We start from the raw sequence: 12,814 nt of genomic DNA, 5'->3' as shown, positions 1-12,814 counted from the left end.
CCGCCCCCGGTGTATGCCCGAGCCCCGCCCCCGGGAGCTGCCCCGCCCCCGGTGTATGCCCGAGCCCCGCCCCCGGGAGCTGCCCCGCCCCCGGTGTATGCCCGAGCCCCGCCCGCGGGAGCTGCCCCGCCCCCGGTGTTTGCCCGAGCCCCGCCCCCGGGAGCTGCCCCGCCCCCGGTGTATGCCCGAGCCCCGCCCCCGGGAGCTGCCCCGCCCCTAGCCGGGGCTTCACTGAGCATGCGCAATAACAGCTGCAGAAATCGTCCCAAAGCTGGAGAGGGCGAGAGCGCCCCCGCGGCAGGCTGGGAGATGTAGTTCCTGACTCTCCCGGGAGCGGAAGTGACGTTTGGCGGGGGGGCTCTGCCTGGCTCGTGGGGGAGCCTCTCCCAGAGCCGGGGGACAGTTTTGTGTCTCGCTCGGCTCTGGGCATGCGCAGATGCGGGGGAAGGAGAGTCGGGCATGCGCAGAGGCAGAGCTCGCCGGCGGGGCTGCGCTGAGCCGAAGGGTCTGAGCCGGGGAGACCTTCATTAACCCCCCCGTGCCCGGTCCGGGCCCTGCTCCCGCTGCAGCCGCCCTGGGGCCGCCCCGGGCTCCGCCCGCCCCGCTGCGGAGCTGCAGCCTCCAGGTACCGGAGCGAGCCCCGGGGGCGGGCGGTGACTCTGCCCCGGTGTCCGGGATCTGCTCCCGGGGGGGGGGGGCTCGGAGCTGCGGTCCCAGCAGGAGCCCAACGCCCCCGGGATCCCTGCGTGAGGGGAGAAGTGAGACGGGGGGGGGGAGAAAAGGGGGGGTTAAGATCCCCTCGGATTTACCGCTGCCCCCTCCCCTGTGGACCCCCCCGCTCCCACCCTGCCCCCTTTCTCTCTACACAGCAACGAGCAACAGCCAGGGTGACCCCCCCCCCATTCCCTCACCTCCCTGAGACGGTCTCTGCCCCCCCCCATTGTACCCTGTTTCCTCTCCACTTTGCCCATGGCCAGTTCAAATCTCAGCTTTGGGGTGTGTCCCCCCCCCATTTTAGCTGCAGTGACTTGTCCTCGTTTAGGTGGGAATCGTTCCCCCGAGTGATTTCTCAAAGGGGAAGCGGGTTACGGGGCAGAGGCCGGCAGAGCCCTGAGACAGGGATACCCCTGGGCTGGGCGGCAGAGGGGGGGCTGCTCTCTGCTGGCCACAGGGCCTGGAAAGGCCCAGGAAGGGGAGGGAGGAGCAAGCGCCCCCCCATGGAGATGGCCCAGCCCCAGGTTTCCCAGCCCCAGCTACTTTCCCTCCCCCACCCTGCCCAACCCCGCAGCCCCTGCTGGTCACATTCCCAGACCCCACTGCCAGCCCCTCCCCGCAGCCAGTGACCTTCTGACTCCAGCCCCACTCCTTTCCCCTGTGAAAGCCACATCACCCAGAACTCCCTGCTGGCCATGGGCGTGTGAGGCAAGAAGAATCCATCCCACTCTGTTGTTGATTGAATAGCGCTCTGTAATCCCCTCAAATTTCTCCTCTTTTTTGAACTATTGAACGGTGACATAAAATCTCCCCAGATGTTGGTGCTTCTCTCTTATATTGGCAAATATTTCGTTTGTGCCCCATTTTCTTCTCAGTTCTGAAATACTGATATCAAATTCTTGAAAATCTTCCCGCTTTTCTCTCCAGGTGTCTTGTCAGAGATCAGGGCTCTTATCATACCGAACATCCTCCAGTATGGCAGGCACTGCACAGACCCTGACCAAGTTTGGGGGCACACGTTGTGCCAGGAACTGCACAGACCCCTACAGAGAGCAGGGACCTTGTTGTGCCGGGTGCTACAGTGATCCTGACTGAGCTCCGGGCCTCTGTTGTGCCAGGGCCTGCGTCAACACCCAGGTGAAATCAGGCTGCCATTGGGCCAGGTGCTGCAGAGACAGCAAACAAAATCAGGGAGTTGTTCCTGGAGCTGCAGAGACTCCAACTTAGATCTGTGCCCCTGTTGTGCTGGGCTCCGTAGAGGCCCGGACTGACATCAGGCCCCCACATTATGTCAGGACTGAGATCACAGCCCCCCTTGTGCCAGGCAGTGCAGGGCTGCTGCCTTCATTGTGCTGGGCACTTCAGAGACTCTGACTGAGATCTGTGTCCGTGTTGGGCCTGGCATTGCACTGACCCCAACCAAGATCACACCCCACCGCTGTACCGGGCACTGCACAGACCTTGACAGAGATCCTGGCCCCACATTTTGCCAGGTGCTAAAGGGACCCCAACCAAAATCAGGGATCCTGTAATGCCAGGCGTTGCAGAGCCCCTGACTGAGATCAGACCCTCAGTTGTGCAGGGCTCTACACGGACCATGACCAAGATCAGGGTCCCCATTGTGACTGATGCTGAACAGAGACCAAGGGTATGTCCACCCTGCCATTAAAAGCCCACAGCTGGCCCATGCCAGCTAACTCAGGCACACAGGGCTCAGACGAAGGGGCTGTTTAATTGCAGTGTAGATGTCTGGGCTCGGGCTGGAGCCAGGCTGTTGGACTTGTGAGGTGGGAGGGTGCCAGACCTCGGGCTGCAGTCCAAGCCAGAACATCTACACCACAATTAAACATCCCCGCAGCCTGAGCCCTGTGAGCCCAAGTCAGTGGGCACGGGCCAGCTGCTGGTGGCTAACTGCAGTGTAGACATGTCCACAGTGACAGAGTCCTTGCCGCAAAAACCTCAAAGGCTAAATAGGCAAATGATGGGAGGCTACTCTCCATTTTACAGATGGGGAAACTGAAGTTCAGAGAGCTGAAGTAATTTGCTCAAGTTTGCATGGAGAATTTGGGGCAAAGCTGGGAACTGAACCCAGATTGTTTGAATTCTTGCTTCTCCCCTTAACCCCAAGCCCAGCGTACAGCATTGTTTTGGTCCGAGTGTTTGCCTTGCATTGGCTTCGCAGAGAGGTTGTGGAATTTCCTTCATTGGAGGTTTTTAAGACCAGGTAAGAAGTACACAAGTCTGAGAATATCTAGGGATACTTGGTCATGCCTCATCACAGGAGGCTTAAGTAGACGACCTCTCAAGATCCCTTCCATGCCTATGTTGAAATAATTCTATTTTGTGCTGTGTTCTTGTGATGGGTTGGATCATAGAAACCCCTTTGGCACTGCCACCTGATGTTCTGAGCCCGATGTTCTGAGCCCGTTTTCCCTGCTAGCTTTGGCCTTCAGAACCTTGCCTTGTTTGAGCCAGACGTGCTTGCCTGCTGCAAACACAGATCCAAGTCTGAACCACATCCCCCACAAGCTTCAGGCTTAACTGAAAGCAGCTTAAGAAGTGTTCCTGTCTCCCCCACTCAGATACCCAACTCCCAATGGGGTCCAAACCCCAAATAAATCAGTTTTACCCTGTATAAAGCTTATACAAGGTAAACTCAAATTGTTTGCCCTCTGTAACACTGAGAGAGAGATGCATAGCTGTTTGTCCCTCCTCAGGTATTAGTACATATTCTGGGTTAATTGATAAGTAAAAACTGATTTTATTAACTACAAAAAGTAGGATTTAAATGGTTCCAAGTAATAACAGGCAGAACAAAGTGAATTACCAAGCAATGTAAAATGAAACACGCAAGTCTGTGCCTAATACATTAGAAATTAAATGCAGGTAAATCTCACCCTCAGAGATGTTCCAATAAGCTTCTTTGGCAAACTCGCCTCCTTCTAATCTGGGTTCAGCAATCACTCACACCCCTATAGTTACTGTCCTTTATTCCAGTTTCTTTCAGGCATCTCCTTCAGTTGGAGATGCTATCTCTTGAGCCAGCTGAAGACAAAATGGAGGAGTATTCAGGGGTTTATATAGTTTCTCTCTTGTGGGTGGAAACCTCTCTTCCCCACCCCTTGTATCAGAGTAGCAGCCGTGTTAGTCTGTATTCGCAAAAAGAAAAGGAGTACTTGTGGCACCTTAGAGACAAACAAATTTATTAGAGCATAAGCTTTCGTGAGCTACAGCTCACTTCATCGGATGCATTTGGTGGAAAAAACAGAGGAGAGATTTATATACACACACACAGAGAACATGAAACAATGGGTTTATCATACACACTGTAAGGAGAGTGATCACTTAAGATAAGCCATCACCAGCAGCAGGGGGGGGAAAGGAGGAAAACCTTTCATGGTGACAAGCAGGTAGGCTAATTCCAGCAGTTAACAAGAATATCAGAGGAACAGTGGGGGTGGGGTGGGAGGGAGAAATACCATGGGGAAATAGTTTTACTTTGTGTAATGACTCATCCATTCCCAGTCTCTATTCAAGCCTAAGTTAATTGTATCCAGTTTGCAAATTAATTCCAATTCAGCAGTCTCTCGTTGGAGTCTGTTTTTGAAGCTTTTTTGTTGAAGTATAGCCACTCTTAGGTCTGTGATCGAGTGACCAGAGAGATTGAAGTGTTCTCCAACTGGTTTTTGAATGTTATAATTCTTGACGTCTGATTTGTGTCCATTCATTCTTTTACGTAGAGACTGTCCAGTTTGGCCAATGTACATGGCAGAGGGGCATTGCTGGCACATGATGGCATATATCACATTGGTAGATGCGCAGGTGAACGAGCCTCTGATAGTGTGGCTGATGTGATTAGGCCCTATGATGGTATCCCCTGAATAGATATGTGGACAGAGTTGGCAACGGGCTTTGTTGCAAGGATAGGTTCCTGGGTTAGTGGTTCTGTTGTGTGGTGTGTGGTTGCTGGTGAGTATTTGCTTCAGATTGGGGGGCTGTCTGTAAGCAAGGACTGGTCTGTCTCCCAAGATCTGAGAGAGCGATGGCTCATCCTTCAGGATAGGTTGTAGATCCTTGATGATGCGTTGGAGGGGTTTTAGTTGGGGGCTGAAGGTGATGGCTAGTGGCGTTCTGTTGTTTTCTTTGTTGGGCCTGTCCTGTAGTAGGTGACTTCTGGGTACTCTTCTGGCTCTGTCAATCTGTTTCTTCACTTCAGCAGGTGGGTACTGTAGTTGTAGGAATGCATGATAGAGATCTTGTAGGTGTTTGTCTCTGTCTGAGGGGTTGGAGCAAATGCGGTTATATCGTAGCGCTTGGCTGTAGACAATGGATCGAGTGGTATGATCTGGATGAAAGCTAGAGGCATGTAGGTAGGAATAGCGGTCAGTAGGTTTCCGATATAGGGTGGTGTTTATGTGACCATCGCTTATTAGCACCGTAGTGTCCAGGAAGTGGATCTCTTGTGTGGACTGGTCCAGGCTGAGGTTGATGGTGGGATGGAAATTGTTGAAATCATGGTGGAATTCCTCAAGAGCTTCTTTTCCATGGGTCCAGATGATGAAGATGTCATCAATGTAGCGCAAGTAGAGTAGGGGCATTAGGGGACGAGAGCTGAGGAAGCGTTGTTCTAAGTCAGCCATAAAAATGTTGGCATACTGTGGGGCCATGCGGGTACCCATCGCAGTGCCGCTGATTTGAAGGTATACATTGTCACCAAATGTGAAATAGTTATGGGTCAGGACAAAGTCACAAAGTTCTGCCACCAGGTTACTCCAACGAGAGACTGCTGAATTGGAATTAATTTGCAAACTGGATACAATTAACTTAGGCTTGAATAGAGACTGGGAATGGATGAGTCATTACACAAAGTAAAACTATTTCCCCATGGTATTTCTCCCTCCCACCCCACCCCCCACTGTTCCTCTGATATTCTTGTTAACTGCTGGAATTAGCCTACCTGCTTGTCACCATGAAAGGTTTTCCTCCTTCCGCCCCCCCCCCCCCGGCTGTTGGTGATGGCTTATTTTAAGTGATCACTCTCCTTACAGTGTGTATGATAAACCCATTGTTTCATGTTCTCTGTGTGTGTGTATATAAATCTCTCCTCTGTTTTTTCCACCAAATGCATCCGATGAAGTGAGCTGTAGCTCACGAAAGCTTATGCTCTAATAAATTTGTTAGTCTCTAAGGTGCCACAAGTACTCCTTTTCTTTTTGCGAATACAGACTAACACGGCTGCTACTCTGAAACCTGTGATTATGCAAGGCACTGAATTTAGCCGTATAGAGTGGAAATCTGTCAACTTCATGAAAAAACTCGCACAGATACAGACAGACATCATCTTCCTCTCCAAATGCAAACAGATGGACATCATACCGAAAGGACTGAAGGTAAAAAATCCATTACAATCTACATACCACACAGACTATGCTGACAGCTTGTGCCACACACTCTCAAGGAAACTGCGGAACCACCTGATCAACATCCTCTACAGCAAACAGGGAAAGATTAAGAATGAGCTCTCAAAACTGGATACTCTCATAAAGAACCAACCTTCCACACAAACTTCCTCGTGGCTGGACTTTACAAAAACTAGACAAGCCATTTACAAAACACACTTTCCTTTTTCTTTTGTACAGAATCACACTAAGCTATCTAAACTACTGTATGCCACAAGGGGCCACAACAATGGTTCCCGTAACCCACCCAGCAATATTGTTAATCTATCCAACTCTACTCTTAACCCAGCAGAAGAATCTGTCCTATCTCGGGGCCTCTCCTTTTGCCCCTCCACCCCCACGAACATGATACAGTTCTGTGGTGACCTAGAATCCTATTTTCGACGTCTCAGACTCAAGGAATATTTCCAACACACCTCTGACCAACATATTAACCCACAGAGACCTTCCTGCCAACACTACAAAAAGAAGGATTCTGGGTGGACTCCTCCTGAAGGTCGAAACAGCAGCCTGGATTTCTACATAGACTGCTTCCGCCGACGTGCACGAGCTGAAATTGTGGAAAAGCAGCATCGCTTACCCCATAACCTCAGCCATGCAGAACACAGTGCCATCCACAGCCTCAGAAACAACTCTGACATCATAATCAAAAAGGCTGACAAAGGAGGTGCTGTCGTCATCATGAATAGGTCAGAGTATGAACAAGAGGCTACTAGGCAGCTCTCCAACACCACTTTCTACAAGCCATTACCCTCTGATCCCACTGAGAGTTACCAAAAGAAACTACAGCATTTGCTCAAGAAACTCCCTGAAAAAGCACAAGAACAAATCCGCACAGACACACCCCTGGAGCCAGGACCTGGGGTATTCTATCTGCTACCCAAGATCCATAAACCTGGAAATCCTGGACGCCCCATCATCTCAGGCATTGGCACCCTGACAGCAGGATTGTCTGGCTATGTAGACTCCCTCCTCAGGCCCTTCGTTACCAGCACTCCCAGCTATCTTCGAGACACCACCGATTTCCTGAGGAAACTACAGTCCATTGGTGATCTTCCTAAAAACACCATCCTAGCCACTATGGATGTAGAAGCCTCTACACCAACATTCCACACAAAGATGGACTACAAGCCGTCAGGAACAGTATCCCCGATACTGTCACGGCTAACCTGGTGGCAGAACTTTGTGACTTTGTCCTGACCCATAACTATTTCACATTTGGTGACAATGTATACCTTCAAATCAGCGGCACTGCGATGGGTACCCGCATGGCCCCACAGTATGCCAACATTTTTATGGCTGACTTAGAACAACGCTTCCTCAGCTCTCGTCCCCTAATGCCCCTACTCTACTTGCGCTACATTGATGACATCTTCATCATCTGGACCCATGGAAAAGAAGCTCTTGAGGAATTCCACCATGATTTCAACAATTTCCATCCCACCATCAACCTCAGCCTGGACCAGTCCACACAAGAGATCCACTTCCTGGACACTACGGTGCTAATAAGCGATGGTCACATAAACACCACCCTATATCGGAAACCTACTGACCGCTATTCCTACCTACATGCCTCTAGCTTTCATCCAGATCATACCACTCGATCCATTGTCTACAGCCAAGCGCTACGATATAACCGCATTTGCTCCAACCCCTCAGACAGAGACAAACACCTACAAGATCTCTATCATGCATTCCTACAACTACAGTACCCACCTGCTGAAGTGAAGAAACAGATTGACAGAGCCAGAAGAGTACCCAGAAGTCACCTACTACAGGACAGGCCCAACAAAGAAAACAACAGAACGCCACTAGCCATCACCTTCAGCCCCCAACTAAAACCCCTCCAACGCATCATCAAGGATCTACAACCTATCCTGAAGGATGAGCCATCGCTCTCTCAGATCTTGGGAGACAGACCAGTCCTTGCTTACAGACAGCCCCCCAATCTGAAGCAAATACTCACCAGCAACCACACACCACACAACAGAACCACTAACCCAGGAACCTATCCTTGCAACAAAGCCCGTTGCCAACTCTGTCCACATATCTATTCAGGGGATACCATCATAGGGCCTAATCACATCAGCCACACTATCAGAGGCTCGTTCACCTGCGCATCTACCAATGTGATATATGCCATCATGTGCCAGCAATGCCCCTCTGCCATGTACATTGGCCAAACTGGACAGTCTCTACGTAAAAGAATGAATGGACACAAATCAGACGTCAAGAATTATAACATTCAAAAACCAGTTGGAGAACACTTCAATCTCTCTGGTCACTCGATCACAGACCTAAGAGTGGCTATACTTCAACAAAAAAGCTTCAAAAACAGACTCCAACGAGAGACTGCTGAATTGGAATTAATTTGCAAACTGGATACAATTAACTTAGGCTTGAATAGAGACTGGGAATGGATGAGTCATTACACAAAGTAAAACTATTTCCCCATGGTATTTCTCCCTCCCACCCCACCCCCCACTGTTCCTCTGATATTCTTGTTAACTGCTGGAATTAGCCTACCTGCTTGTCACCATGAAAGGTTTTCCTCCTTTCCCCCCCCTGCTGCTGTGATGGCTTATCTTAAGTGATCACTCTCCTTACAGTGTGTATGATAAACCCATTGTTTCATGTTCTCTGTGTGTGTGTATATAAATCTCCCCTCTGTTTTTTCCACCAAATGCATCCGATGAAGTGAGCTGTAGCTCACGAAAGCTTATGCTCTAATAAATTTGTTAGTCTCTAAGGTGCCACAAGTACTCCACCCCTTGTAGAATCACAGCTCAACATAGAGTTTTGGAATCACATGGGCAAGTCACATGTCCATGCATGACTCAATTGTCTGCAGGCCACGGCCGAAAGCTCAGATGTGGATTGGCGTCTATCAAGGTCCATTGTTAACCAAGTACTTCCATTTACTTGAATAACCCCTTCACACTATGTTGACCAAATCTGCCTTAGGTGCTTTCTACAGCAAACACTTTAAATACAAGCATAGAGTCAACACTCATAACTTCAGAAATAAAAGTGATACTTGCATACAAATAGGATGAATACATTCAGTAGAACATAACCTTCACAAAGATATTTACATTCATAAGCATATTTCTATAAAGCATTATGGGTTGCAATGTCACAGTCCTGTTCTATGCTGAGCTGTTTTGCATGGTGCCATTTGGAACTATGATCGCACCATGTTGTGTTGCAGTTTTATGGTGCATTGTTTTGCCTCAGCTTGTTTGGCGCCTCTGTTGTGTTGGTTTGAGTTGAGCTTTTTCCATTGTGAATTTTTGTCCCAGGGTGTGTTAGTTTGCATTGTGTTGCTTTTGTTTCCTTTGTATTGTCATTTTATGCTGTGGAGTGGAGTTTTTTTGTTTTGTTTTGACATATTGTGGTGGGAGGTTTCTGTATGTTGTGTTTTATACATATATATTGCACAGCATCATAGAAATATAAGGCTGGACAGGACCTCAAAACGTCATCAAGTCCAGCTCTCTCTGCCGAGGCAGAACCAAGTATATGTAGATTATCTCTGAAAGAGGTTTGTCCTACCTGCTCTTAAAAACTTCCAGGGAAAGAAACTCCACAGCCACTCTTGTAAGACTATTCCAGAGCTGAACTACCTTAGCTCTGGTGGACTTGTGGCACCTTAGAGACTAACAAATTTATTTGAGCATAAGCTTTCGTGAGCTACAGCTCATTTCATCGGATGCATTCAGTGAAAAAAACACTGAATGCATCTGATGAAGTGAGCTGTAGCTCACGAAAGCTTATGCTCAAATAAATTTGTTAGTCTCTAAAGTGTCACAAGTCCTCCTTTTCTTTTTGCGGATACAGACTAACACGGCTGCTATTCTGAAACTTAGCTCTGGTGACACCCACACAGATTTTAGTGGTGAGCAGCTGTGGAGAGAGAGGAGACCCCAGTGAGTGGGCAGCTGGGTAAAGAGACTAAAGTTGGGAGGAGAAACACTGACATGTCCAAGGTCACCCAGGCTGTCCATGACGAAGCTAGAAATCGATCCCAGTTCTAGTGCCACTGTTCTGCTGTTTTGGGTACTGAAGGTCTCTGCCACACTGGTGTTTTAGGCACTGGTGCAAACCCTTAGTATAGACAGAATTTACACTAGTGCACTCTAATTGGCACTGGTGCACCATGTCCCAGTTTGAAGGCTTGCGGTGGTAGGGGGAATAGAGACCTCACTGAGCCCTGGGGCTGGCTGAACAGTGCAGCTGGTAACAGAGGGGCAGCAGTGAGTGCTGGAGGTATAAGCCAGGAGCACAGCCCCACAGGACTAGATACTGACTTCTCCTGACCCATGACACACACCCCCAGCTGGGTGTAGGGACTGCAGCTCAGCTTCCCTCCCAAGATAGCCTGTGCATCCAAGGAGAAGCCACCTCTTCCCACAGCCTAAAACAATGGGGTCTGGGGACCTTTACAAGCTGTGGATGATGGGGCTCTGGAGTTACTGGGGTCTGTTCCTGGCTCTGTCACTGACCCGCTTGGTAACCTTGGGGAAGTCACAGCCCCTCTCCGTTTTCTTCCTAGCCATTGTCTACTTAGATTGTGATCTCTTTGGGGCAAGAATTGTCCCTCCTCTGCCTGTGCAGTGCCCAGCACAACGGGGGTGCTGATTTCAGTCAGGTTGTCTGCCGTGCACAGCACGATGGGGCCCTGATCTCCATCAATGTCTGTGCAATGCAAGGCACAGTTTATAGACTCTAACTGCCAGAAGGGACCATCATGATCATCTAGTCTGAGCTCCTGCACATCGCAGGCCACAGAACCTCACTCACCAACTCCTGTAATAGACCCCAATCTCTGGCTGAGTTAATGAAGTCCTCAAATCATTAGTTAAAGACTTCAAGTTACACAAAATCCACCAATTACACTAGTTTAAACCTGCAAATGACCCATGCCTTGCCCTATGCTGCAGAGGAAGGCAAAAAAAACCAAATAAACAAAAAAAAAACCAACCAAAAAACAAAAATCCAGGGTCTCTGCCAGTCTGAGTCTGGGCAAAATTCCTTCCCATCCCCAAATATGGCAATCAATTAGACCCAGAGCATTTGGGCAAGACCCAGCAGTGAGACACCTGAGAAAGAATTATCTGTAGTAACTCAGAGCCCTACCCATCTAGTGTCCCATCACTGTCTTTTGGAGATAGGCTACCTGCCATTGTGTTATACCAATAAAATAAAAACCATCAGTATCTTATTAAAAGGAAAAGACAAAATGCCACATTTCTTGTGAATACAGAAAGAATCATAGTAAGCAGTTAGTTATAGCTATAACATTCCATTCAATTTCATATTTATTCACACACACACACACACAGAGGTTCTGCTAGGTTGTTATCATAGTTACCAGCCTTAGAGTTGCTCATGCCAAGCCACTGGCCAGGTGGCCTGGACATGAGGAGGGAGCAGGGCCTTGTCAGATGCTCATCTGATGCTCCTGGAAGTTGGTTTGCAGAATCAGACCCCAAAGTTCTCAGTTTCTAGAGTCCATTTTTATAGAAATTTATTCCTATGCCAGTCAATGGGAATTGCTTCATCATGCTCTTGCTGACTCAATCAGCAGATGGCACATTCCTGACGGCTCCGTGCTGCCAGATGTTACCTTGTTCTTTGGTTCCCCCATCCTTGAGACTGCTGGGTGGATTCCAGTCTGCCCTCCGGGGGTCCTCTGGTTGTTTCCACTTGATGCCTTTTTTCAGCCAATGGACACTGGATTCTGAGGCTGGCACCTCCCTGATCATGCAGTTATTATCCACACCAAGCATCCATCCACATACATCCTCTATCTCTATTTTAATCACAATTGTTAACAAAGCGAGATAAATACAACAAAAGGGCGGGGAGTCTGTGTGCTGTTTCTGTTTTTACAAAGTATTGCTTTGAGTCTCTCTCTCTGTGAATAGTTGTTGTTACAAAGTATTGCTTTGAGAACAGACTGTCTAAGGATGTGCTATCAATTAGCAGCTTGCAAGTTTCACACAGAGAGGGAGAGAAACAGTAAAAATAAGAGACCAAGAGACCTCTTAATTAGTAATACCCTGGAATTTAAACTATGGGGAATCAAACTCATTTGTGATTTTAGTACAGAACTTCTTTAATATGATCCAGCATAACAATTGTAGGTAGTCCCATCATACCAATCCCTCCATAAAGGTATCGAGCTCAGTCTTGAAGCCGGTTAGGTTTTTTGCCCCCACTGCTCCCCTTGGGAGCCTGTTCCAAAACTTTACTCTGATGGTTAGAAACCTTCACCTAATTTCAAGTCAAAACTCGGTGATGACCAATATCCATTTATTCTAGTGCCAGCACTGGTGCTTAACCTACACAACTCCTCTCCTTCCCTGGTATTGATCCTTCTGATGTATTTATAGAGAACAATCATATCTCCCCTCAGCCTTCTTTTGGTTAGGCTAAACAAGTCAAGCTCTTTGATTCTCCTCTCATAAGGCAGATTTTCCATTCCTCGGATCATCCTAGTAGCCCTTCTCTGCACCTGTTCCACTTTGAATTCACCCTTCTTAAACATGGGAGACCAGAATGGCCCACAGTATTTCAGATGAGGTCTCCTCAGTGCCTTGTATAACAGTAATAACCCTTCCCTGTGTCTACTGGAA

General features: G+C 48.6%; 3 protein-coding genes and 1 pseudogene across 5 annotated transcripts in view; 2 read left to right on the top strand and 2 right to left on the bottom strand.

Moving 5' to 3' along the window:
- The window catches only part of LOC119849428 (zinc finger protein OZF-like), a 776,365-nt gene that overhangs the window by 393,333 nt on the left and 370,218 nt on the right, over positions 1-12,814 (bottom strand). The gene's annotated exons all lie outside the window — the stretch shown is intronic.
- Positions 1-12,814, top strand: part of LOC119849371 — a 1,398,949-nt pseudogene that overhangs the window by 1,047,014 nt on the left and 339,121 nt on the right.
- The window catches only part of LOC119849376 (zinc finger protein 420-like), a 3,142,523-nt gene that overhangs the window by 2,995,825 nt on the left and 133,884 nt on the right, over positions 1-12,814 (bottom strand). The gene's annotated exons all lie outside the window — the stretch shown is intronic.
- LOC119849401 (zinc finger protein 883-like) overlaps positions 1-12,814 on the top strand; it is a 273,312-nt gene that overhangs the window by 190,716 nt on the left and 69,782 nt on the right. The window lies entirely within an intron of this gene.

The sequence above is a fragment of the Dermochelys coriacea genome, chromosome 28, assembly GCF_009764565.3.
Source record: "Dermochelys coriacea isolate rDerCor1 chromosome 28, rDerCor1.pri.v4, whole genome shotgun sequence".
Taxonomy (NCBI): domain Eukaryota; kingdom Metazoa; phylum Chordata; order Testudines; family Dermochelyidae; genus Dermochelys; species Dermochelys coriacea.
Note: the sequence above shows the minus strand (reverse complement) of the source record. Positions and strands in the feature narration are given on the sequence as shown.